Source organism: Montipora capricornis, chromosome 7 (genome assembly GCF_036669925.1).
Source record: "Montipora capricornis isolate CH-2021 chromosome 7, ASM3666992v2, whole genome shotgun sequence".
Classification (NCBI taxonomy): Eukaryota; Metazoa; Cnidaria; class Anthozoa; order Scleractinia; family Acroporidae; genus Montipora; species Montipora capricornis.
The window spans coordinates 9,366,711-9,377,651 of NC_090889.1; the positions used below are offsets into that span (position 1 = coordinate 9,366,711).

General features: G+C 37.7%; 1 pseudogene; it reads left to right on the forward strand.

Moving 5' to 3' along the window:
* LOC138055533 (uncharacterized) lies at positions 1-9,795 on the forward strand (annotated as a pseudogene).
* The last annotated feature ends 1,146 nt before the right edge of the window (positions 9,796-10,941 follow it).

Below are 10,941 nucleotides of genomic sequence, written 5' to 3' on the forward strand. Positions count from 1 at the left end.
ATGTCACAGTCCGCGTCAGCCGTAGCCTTCAACTGTGTCCTTACAGGCTCTGTGGATGACAGGTTACAGTGTTGTATTTGGTGAGTTTTTATCTGAATTAAATCACCTATGGAATCGTTCTCATACAACTCCTATAACTGCCTTCAGTGCAATGACTGTTTTGTTACATTTTAGTTTTGTAACTATGTTGAAACCCGTTAGCTTGAAATGCGGTCATTCTGGGTGCCACATTTGCATGGAGGAGCACGTAAGGAAGGCCGTCAATCCGACTTGTCCAATCTGCAGGGCGGTCCTAAACGACGAGACACTTAGTGTGAACATCGCACTGGACAATTTAACAAAAGAGATGCCCGTACGGTGCGTGATTAGCGGTTGTGACTGGACAGGAGTTTATGGATCAGCCAAAAGCCACTACGAACGGTGCCCAAAGGTAGAAGTGACGTGTGAACAAGATGGCTGCGAACAGCAATTGCCACGTGAGGAAATGCCGGCTCACGAAGAGACATGTGGGAAGAAAAAGATCCGTTGTTCGGAATGCAGGCGAGCTGTAAAGAGAGAAGCAATGGAGCATCATCAAGCCTCCGTTTGTGTAAATGCAGTAATTTATTGCCCTCTTAGGTGTGAGACATCATTACCAAGGTATGATTTAATAGGCTCAAAATGGAGCCGACCTTTGGCAAACGCTTAGGCAAAAGCAACAACTACATGCAAATTGTGCTTATCTGCCTTATTACTGACCAAATAATACCGGTAAGAAGAAGAAGAATAAATAAATAAATAAAATAAAATAGGGAGCGGGAGAGAAAGGGGTTCTAAACTTATTGGCACGAGATTTTAAAAATTTCTTCTACTTTTACAGTAGGAAAAACCTTCGCTAAGACTTTGTGGATAGACTCCGAGACTGAGCCACTTGAAAACATTAGTGGCTTACTAGTTGCTCGACATTTAATGTGATGAAGAGCAAATTACAAATGAAAATCTCCTTGAAACGTATATTGTAACGATTGATTCACTAAATTAAAAAAATCAGTTATATGAGCTTTACGCTTTTCAAGCTACTGTCGCTTAGTGTAGCCCAATTTAAAGCATTATAAACAATTTTTCTAGAGCAACTATTCCAATTACGCATAGGGCGTATAGAAGCACGAGTACCGCCAAGTTGAAATAAGGGCGCGCAGAGTTAGTTAACGCAGGAAGGTTACAAATTCATTTTGAAAAGCGTACCAGGTTAGGTTCTCTTCTAGCCTTGTGAAAACATCTGATTTCATCAAAACCTTTTGTCCAAGTAATAAAAAAAAAGAGACAAAATGAACAAGTCCTCGAGCTAAATAGACAGTATGATGAAAGAGAGCTTCATCGGTTGAAAACACGAAAAAACGTTTTTACAATGAACGGAATTTGTTATCGAAACAACTAATGCACATACCTCCCTTTGCGCTTCACTGGGCAGGAATTTTTCAATTTGGTATGAAAGGAAACGAGCACTCGAGGGTACGACAGATCTCGGTTTTGCGTCACTCTCTCCGCCACACAGTATCCCATATCAATTACGTAAATTGACCCAGGTTCTTGATGCTTATTTGCTTTCAAAAGCCACATATTTTTACACATGAGCACTTGTAAGAACAAGGCTCTGGCATGTCAGGTGCCTGGATGCAAGGCCATAAAAAAGCGTCACGACATGCGGGAACACAACGACCACGCTGCTGCTTCTCATCACAGATTGCAATGCGGAGAGATCCAGCGACTGCGACGCCTCTTAAACAAGGGGGTAAATACTTATATTGTACAGTTGTTATGATGTTCTTATTCGGAAAGGAAGAAAGAGGGGATAGACAAAGGAAGTTGCTTGTTTAACTTGATGTAATTTGTCTTTTCCCTGAAACAGCAAAATATAGGAATGGGTTCATCGACTGGGTTGGGTTGATATGGTAAATTTACTACCATAAAGAAACGTGAGAGCTGACGTTTCATGCATTAGCCCTTCCTCGGATGGAAGAACTTGTGGAAAAAAAGAGGAAAAATATGATGGTGCTTTATAATAACGTTACCTGATTTGAAGAAACAATTTGTCAGTAACTAAAAGTAAAATCTCTAAACCTTTGGGTTTTTGGGCATAAGCGACTCATAATGCAAACCTAAACAACCAAAACAAACAAATTGTCATTCGTTACTTTATTTGTTATTTATAATGTGATTTCTCTTAAGGTGACACATCACATGCAATAAGAGCATCTTTCTGTCTCAAGTACCATTCCCTTTTCTAAGTGACTTTTGTTTACATTACAATTTCCAGGTAAAACAAATCTGTTTGATTTGGAAAGTGCATTTCTTTTTATACGTGAGTCATAATTGCACATGGTTGTTAGGAAACAATTCAACAATTTGTCACCAAGGTGTGATGTACATTTTCATTTAATGCCATTAAGACGAAATACTTGTTTTGATTGTTTTAGAACCCTAGCAACGAATGTAAGCCCCCAACAGAAGATAAAGTCATCTCATTTACGTGGAACATTCCAGGGTTTCTGCAATTACAAGGAGGAGAAATGCCCATTACCAGTAACATTTTTTCCATGGGGAAAAAGAAATGGAGAGTTCTAATAACAAAGAAAATGGAACTAGCTGTTCAACTTTTGGCTTCTTGCCAACCCCAAACAGTACAGATAAGGTAATTACAAACACAACTAAAATGCAAAACAAATCTCTATGAATTAAAAGGTACCCCGGTGAACAGCAGTATTAACTATACACCACGGTATTTGTGGCCTAAACAATGTACGGTCTTCTTAATCAAAGTGATCCTGCCTCACTACGGTAGTTTTAAAGTGGTACTATGATCAAAAAATCATTTCCTTTTTTTCTTCAGATTTTGAAAGCGTGTTCGCTTAACAACTGGCAAAATTTTGAGCGTTGAGTTTTATCCAAAGGCTGTTTATTTTGAGTTTAAGCTTTGGATTTCATGGTCCGCCATTACTCACGTTCAAAACTGGCCGATTGGACCTCAGAGGGTTGGATCTAGAGAAAATGACGTCATTTACTCACTAGCTTAAAATTTCAGCGTGTAAAGGCAATTTATTATATATGCAAAACACGGGTTGAAAAGTCTGAAAGCCCGAAACTCCCGTGCTGCATATTAATTAGGCCGCGTACACACGCATTAAACTAGTGCGCGTTTGACGTCATTTTCTCCTCGACCCAGCTCTCTCAAGATTTTAAAGTTAGTAATGGCCGACCAATAAATAAGAAAATTCCAGCTAAAATAAACAGGTGTCTTTTTAAAACCAGAACTGAAAACTTGGGTGAATTAGTGTTTAGTTAACATAGTTTTGAAATCCAAAGGAAAAACAAAATTTTCTTTTGGTCGTAGTACCACTTTAAGAACCGGAATGCTTTTGGAAAGCTGGAAACTTTGGTATGAGCAGTGACTGAGTTCGTCAAAACACTGATTGCTTCATATTTCCGGATTGTGATGATGCCAGGAGAGGAGAAGGAAGAAGTATTTGTCCTACAGCATACAACCCTTAAAGAGGGAGAAATGCAGGGTATCAGCTTAAAGGACATTAACAAATGGGTGAACAGAGACGGAGAGCTCAAAATTAAGATAATCATTTATTACCTCAGATTCTGAAGTTAGTTAAGTAAATGAAGCCTCACTTGGGCACTTATTTTTAGACTACTAAACAAAAAAATTACTTCTTTTTTTAGATCCAATGTAAAAAGTACTGAATGCTTGAGTCATTTTGAAAGGAGAAGCGTTCATTTAAACTGTATTTTTCTTTTGTTGATAAGCTCTCAGAGAGCCAAAAAAAGAAAATGACTTCATTTACTTACTGTCTTTCTAAAACTGAAGTGAAACGAAAAAAATAAAAATAAAAACTCACAGTGACAAAAAAAATGAACATCTTCAAACAAATAGAAATCTTTCTTAGTTAACAATCTCTAGCCTATGTATCATTTTCACTTTGTTGTACTTGATTGGGAAAGATTTTTATACAGCTTTCTACCTTCTGAATTTAATATATATCTCTTTTATACTAACTTTAGTTCTTGCAAAATGAAGCATGCATGTATATTTATTAATGTTAGAAAGTGTATTTTACATGTTAATTTTGTTTTTCTTTTTACCGTATCAGTAAGCTTACTGTTTGGAGTTCACGAGAAGCCATAAGTTGCAAAGCTAGATCCATTTGCATTGTTATGAAAGCTAAAATTTCGCTGGCCATGGAAATTTCTCCCCCTTGTTATTCCAGAAATCATGAAAATTTCCACCTGAAGAGCTTAATGTAAGAACGTCTTTGGGAATCTTGCTTTTGATTGTTGGTGTATTCAACTCTATGGATGAGTGTCGGGGCCGTACCATTACTTGATTTAAATAAATAAAGGTTTTGAACTTTGTGTACTCACATTTATTCCTTTAACAATTAAGTGGCTCCAATTAAGCTGAGTTTCCTCTGCTGTTACGCGGTGTCCCCTTAACTTGAAATTAAGTGGTTTGCAAGATTTGCCGTTAGTCTGCACCGCGGCAATTTTAGCTTTCACACTCGCTGACACCTGCCTGTAAATTGTAACGACATGATAGCCGATGAATATGAACGAACAAAAAGTAAGTCTTTTAGAGTTTATGTGGAACTTTACATACAGAGCCATGAGAATGATATCGGGAGTCAACGGTCAAATATTCGCTTCATTTGGCAGTTTACCTACCTATGCTAGGCTAATCCCCTGAAAACCTCAACACGTTGATATTTTCAAATATTTGACCTCATTATCGTTAAGAGTTTGGGGGTTACAAATGAAAGTTTGATTCAGCAAACGTAAAGAGTTCTTACCTCCCTCTTTTCCTTTAACATGATGTCTTCGAAAAGTCGACAAGGAATGAACTGTTAAGTTAGTGAATGTCCTGAAATAGTCGCGTCGCGCGCTGATATCTATAGGTATCGTATATGACAATTTCATTAGTCGCTTATTACATGCTGTTATGAAGCCTCGGTTATGTTGGTGTTGCTGTGCAAACTCAAGTCAATCTTTGAAACAACTCGTGGATCCGACTCTTCCTCGAGTGTATGACGAATCTCCCTCGTTTTGATCACGATCGAGGGATCTCCTTTTTTCAGTCTTCCCTCGTTTTGGACATAGACTGTATTGCAAGAATCCTCGGCCGAATCTCCCTCGTTTTGATCACGATCGAGTCTCCTTTTATCGTGTAACACCTTACACGAGCTGTCCTTTGTACTGCACATGGAACTGCATAATAATGTAACCTCAATGAAGTTATCAAAGATGGCACAAACGAGTGATCCCTCGTCAGTTCAAGATCTGGACTCGAGCCGAATCTCCCTCATTAATGACACCACGATCGAGGCGTCATAACCGCATATCGAGTGCTTGTGGTATCGTGTCGATTTTTATTGAGTACTCTTTCCTTAGTTTACCGGAAAACTTTAGTGATCCGAAATATTGATCCCGCTGTTTCCACGAATTTGAACAGCCCACCATTTCGCTCGAATCCGTCTCTGTCGAGGCTTCGCTACCAGTCCCAAGGAGTGATTTCTTCTTATTCCTGAGCCTACAATGATTACAAAAAACTATGTAGCAGTTGCCTATAAAATCTATGCGCTGGCTGAAGCTGCAATATTAGCGCCATACTCGATCAAATGGTTGGTTGTATCTCCGTGTTTATGTGTATCGTAAAACATGTTGACTATCAATATCCCACCTGATAAGAAGCGAAATATAGAAAGAAAAGGGATGCAAAGGACTGAAACCCTCATTTCAGCCTGACAGTGGAAGTCAAGAAGGGAGATGATGGTCGCTTGGAAGGTTTGCGCAGTCGACTCGATTGTGCCAAATCACTTCTTGGCATTGATTGGCGATCATCTTCCACGCAAAACGCAGATCTTTCGGAGAAACTTCTCCACTGTTTTGAGTTGGTTATGCCTTCAGCGGTAAATCTGAAGCTTGGAACATCTTCTGCATCATCTACGATGAGGTAGACTCTAAGTGTGTCTCCGTTCAGCTCACAACCTCAGCTGAGTTCGGCGGAATCCTTGGAACAAAAGAGACCTCGAAAAAGGCAGATTTATGTAGATGCTGCAGTTGATGATCCTTGCTTCGTTTGCACTGGCGAATCTCTAAAGTCGTTGATAAAGTATTTTTCCAGAAATTCCCAGTGTGAATTTTGTGGTGGAGAGTTCAAATTTTCAGGCTTGTCCTTTTGTCAGCAAGGACACGTCTGTCACTTGGAGTTGCCTTGTGTTGCCAACGATTCGGTAGTGTGGCTAAGTTCAGGGCTTCTTGGTCATCCTGCCAAGTATTCTGCAAATGTGAGGTGAGTAGCTTTATTTGCATCATTATTATAATTTTTTTTGGTTGAAGGGGGGCTTTATTTTTCACTTACCAGACTTACAGGGAGCCAAATTCCAAACCTTTCAAGGCAAAACAATTATTGCGTTATTATTGAAGTGTCTCCCCCCCCTTTTTTTTTTTGTTGTTTCGGTTTCCTTTTGTTGTGAAAAAACGTACAGTAATAATATTTGCAATAGACTTTTGCAAGCTTATTAGAACTTATTCTAGGGAGATTCCTCGGTTGCGCCTGCCAGTTCTGTTGCACATATCTCTCAAATGCTTTTTTCTTATATTTACTACTGCCTCACTTTCAAGAATTATCCTCTCTAGGATGGTGCATGCATTCACTTGCACGGGTCTCACTGAGACCCAATACCACAGTTTCAGTAAGGCAGCTGGGATAGGCTCTTTTATGGACAAGACTATTGATACAAGTGTGTGGCTATCACCTTTTTCTGTTCTTGTCAAGTTGTGGACTTTAAAATTACATGCTGTAATGTTGCTGTTCACATTGCTTGTGCAGTTAAAAAGAAACCATTTCCAGATTTCTTGATTTGACAGAATAACATTGGAGAGATTGACATACCAGTACACATGAATGTCTTATTACATATTCTAGTTTACAAGGATAGCAGTTTTGGATACATTGGAATAGTGCATGATCTGGCCAAAAACTCTATGGAGGATGCAAATGGTGATGTAAGTAAACTTAGGCATAGAAACCAGAGAGATAACAGCACAGCTTAATAGTTGGTGTTGCTTATACTAGTAGCATATTTTCCCTACCAACTTAGGTGCTTAGGTCAAAATAGCATATTAGAGGTGTCATCTCATGTTTTCCAATTTCAGTCTTCTTATTTGTGAATTTGTTTTCAGTGTATCATCACCGATGCTAGACATGACTCTAGTCGAGCAGCGATGCATTCTACTGTTTCAGCCATTTCCATAAGGTATAATTATTACATATGGCGGTGGATAATTCTCCTTTTATGACTTGTTTTCTAGTATAAAAGCAGTAGAGTACGTTACTTTCGAATGGTGTTGTGGTAGTTACATTTACACACACACACAAAAAAGAAAATAAACATTACTATTTTCTTTTTTATGTCCAGCAACAAGAAAATAATTTCTGTTTGCAACTGGAGCAGGGCTGCTGAAAGGAGTGCGCCATCCAGGGAAGTTCCTATGACAAAGGAAATGGTAACAAACCTTACAGGAGTTCTAGGTACCTGTAAAATTTACTGTCAAAAGGCTCTGCTGACTGTCAGAGGAAATGAAAAGTTAACTTATTATTATTATTATTATTATTATTATTATTATTATTATGATTATGATGATTATTATTATTACTATTACTATTATTATTCTCATAGCTCACAATGTGACTGAGGTGGCCCATGATTGTGTTGTTGCACTCAAAAATTGGTTTGAGGGAAGAGGCATAAAAAATTCTTTTGATACTTGGCATGGTAAGTTTCAAATGGATAAACCATTAATGTTTGTATGAAGAAGTATAATTATAAATCTTCCATTGAGCTCTCTAGTTGGGGTACTTATCAATGTTTTATTTTCTAATTACAAGAACGTTGTGTCATGTAGTCTGGGGCTAGTGGATTTTGCTACACCCACTTCCTTTACACCCTGGGGTCAATCTCCGTGAAATGTTACAGTTGTGCAGTGCAGTGCACCATTTATAAATTTCATTGTAAAGAATAACAAGGGGCAGTGAAGGAGAAGTGTGCTTATTTGAAAGGGGTTGCTTAATAGAGGATTTGATCTAACATTATACAAGTATTTGATAATATTTTTACTGAATATTAATTTCTCGTGTTTGGATAAGTACGAAAGGAGTTGCGCGTGATATGAAAAAAATATCTAGAGGAGCTTGGCGTGATGAGGGTATCAAATGGTTTACAGAGCTATCGAATAAAGGTAAGACAATGAAATAATCACAATGTTTAAATGGAGAATTTAATTTCTTTGCAGGAGATATGATAAGTACATGTTTCTTACTTGACAGCCAAAGCCACAAAGATGCATTTCTATTGGGCCATGCACAATTATGATGGCACTGAAACTGGTTTTCAGCAGGACTTACTCAATGTCGTAGATCACTACCAGGTTTACAAACTTCTTGTATATGTTACTGGTAGCAATCAAATTCGAGTTATAATTTTGTAAACAAGGTTGACTCTCAGGTTCCGTTGTAGTTTAGCCTTAATTCATGAATAAGTAGGACAACATGTAGAGAACCAAGGGAAATCGAGAAGCAACTTAGGTTAAAAATTTTAACCAGAATTTGATTGCTACCTGTGATATGTACTTAAATTAGTAGGCATTAGACTTTGCTTTAGTTTCTCCTGCTAGTGCACAGTTATCTAAATCTCCAAATTAGTCTTTCTAGCACATTAGTCACAGCAGGTAGTATATCAAAGAACAACCTTATATCTAGCTCTTGTCCTTATGTTGCCTGCGAACAATTATTGTATTCCTTTGCTGATATCAATCGTAATCATGTTGCCCACAGGGAAAGCATGATGTATGCCACCAAACTTCGAGGTGCAAGGAAGATGGGTATGTCTGCAGTAAGAAGAAGGTGACAGATTCAAAAGCTGCAGAAGCTTACAGGGCTGCCATCATCAAAACTACCATCTATAAAAATCCATCTGACTATCTCCTGGTAAAGTTACAGTATTACTTTTGATTGATTGATTGATTGAATGTACAGCATTTTAATTGTAGAGAATTGGTACACTCTCTATTGTTGGTTTTCACTCATGTGATCAACAGCCATGTTTTTCAATGAAAACAAAAGAAAGCGTTTGCATTATAATAGAGTTAAATTCCCGAAGGATTTGGTCGGGGCTCCTACATGGCCGCCGTGACGTCATGTGAAAACCGAGAATTGTGTTGAACAAATAACCCTCTTATGGGGGTTAATGCCATTCCTTGCAGAGGTCATTGATGGGGTAGATTTCTGCTTCTTTGAGTTGCATTGCTTGCGTAGTAGAATTTTATGACTCTGACAAGCTTTTCTCTATTTTTAGTGTCGTGATACATTCTACATTGAATCTTTTCATGTGATGATTTTAATCTATGCCCCAAAGAGAATACACTTTGGTGATGAAACCTATGAGATGAGGGTGCATCTTGCCATACTAGATTGGGCATGTCCTAATGCCTACTTTTTTTGTTAGAACATCTGAGTAGGGGGCAGTGTGAAGGTAAAGGCACAAGAGTGAACAAATACATATGGTTTTTATTTAATGTCAGAATGAGAATGTTGGAAGAGACGTTCACTCAGTGCAGTACTATCAGCACTCACATCATCCTGGAAGAATGGCCCCGACAAGAGTTTTGAGACCAAAGACGTTTTTCTTCAGGAAAGCTACATAGAACTCATTGTTTCAACAAAATAAAATTTCAGCTGCTCCTCTTCCTCTTTGAGCAGGTTGGTTACATTACCATCTTACATGGCAACGCTGAGAGGCTTTCCTTCTCAAAGAAATAATCCCCCTCAGTGTTATACAATTAGAACCTCCTTTTGCAGAAAATGCTGAGTTTTTTTCTTATATTTTCTTTTAACTTTCAGATGCAGACTTTGTTGAGGGTGGAAAACAAAACAAAACAAAACAAACGGCTCTTTTAGGAGCCATCTCATTTTAAAAATTCATTAGCCTCCTCATGCGTGCCAGCGAGCATGATTTCTTTTGCCTTTAGCTCATTGATTTGATGTTGTTATTATAAGAGTTGTGTACTGTTATTATTATTATTATTACCCGGTGTTATGATTGTTTTTGTTGTTAGTGCCCGGGAGCATGATTTGTTTTGCCTACATCTCATCGATGTTGTTCTTGTTACAGTTGTATATTATTATTATAATAATATTATTATTATTACTATTACTATTACTATTACTATTATTACTATTATTATTATTACAGCTGGTTACAGTTATTATTTTATTAATATTAGTGTTAACATATCTCTTTTATATTCATTTTCATATGCTGGTTGTGTTGAAGAATTGCAAAAAAAAAAAAAAACGAAAAAAGATAGAAAAACCTGTCAAGGACTACATAATTATGTCATTTATGTTACGGTTTCTGCTTCTTTTTCGGCCAATTGTTATCGAAAATCTGCTCAACTTACTATTGCTCTTAAACGAGACGGAGATGAAATGTACTGATCTTCTTGTTTTCAGACAGTATACCATGCTGACTATTTTATGTGGACGTGCTCCAGCAGCTATCTGTGCCTCCAAATGTCGACAGATGAAAAGGAGACCTGCTGAGATAAGTATTGTTCTTTCTCATCCCAAAAGAACAGTGTAATGTCACATTGTGACTTGGATATTTTATTTTTGCTTGACACATCACAAATGTTTCGTTTTTACAGTGATCTGCACCCAATCCATTGATCGATTTTGGCGCCTCATGCAGAAGAGGAGTTCAATGAATAAGACAGACTTTTTACTTTGGCGATTACATTGAGAAAATTAGAAACGGAAGAATAAATAGAAGAACAAAAAAAGGTATGGATTGAAGTTTTGTTATTTATTACCTACCAACCCACCCCTGCTATTCTCATAAA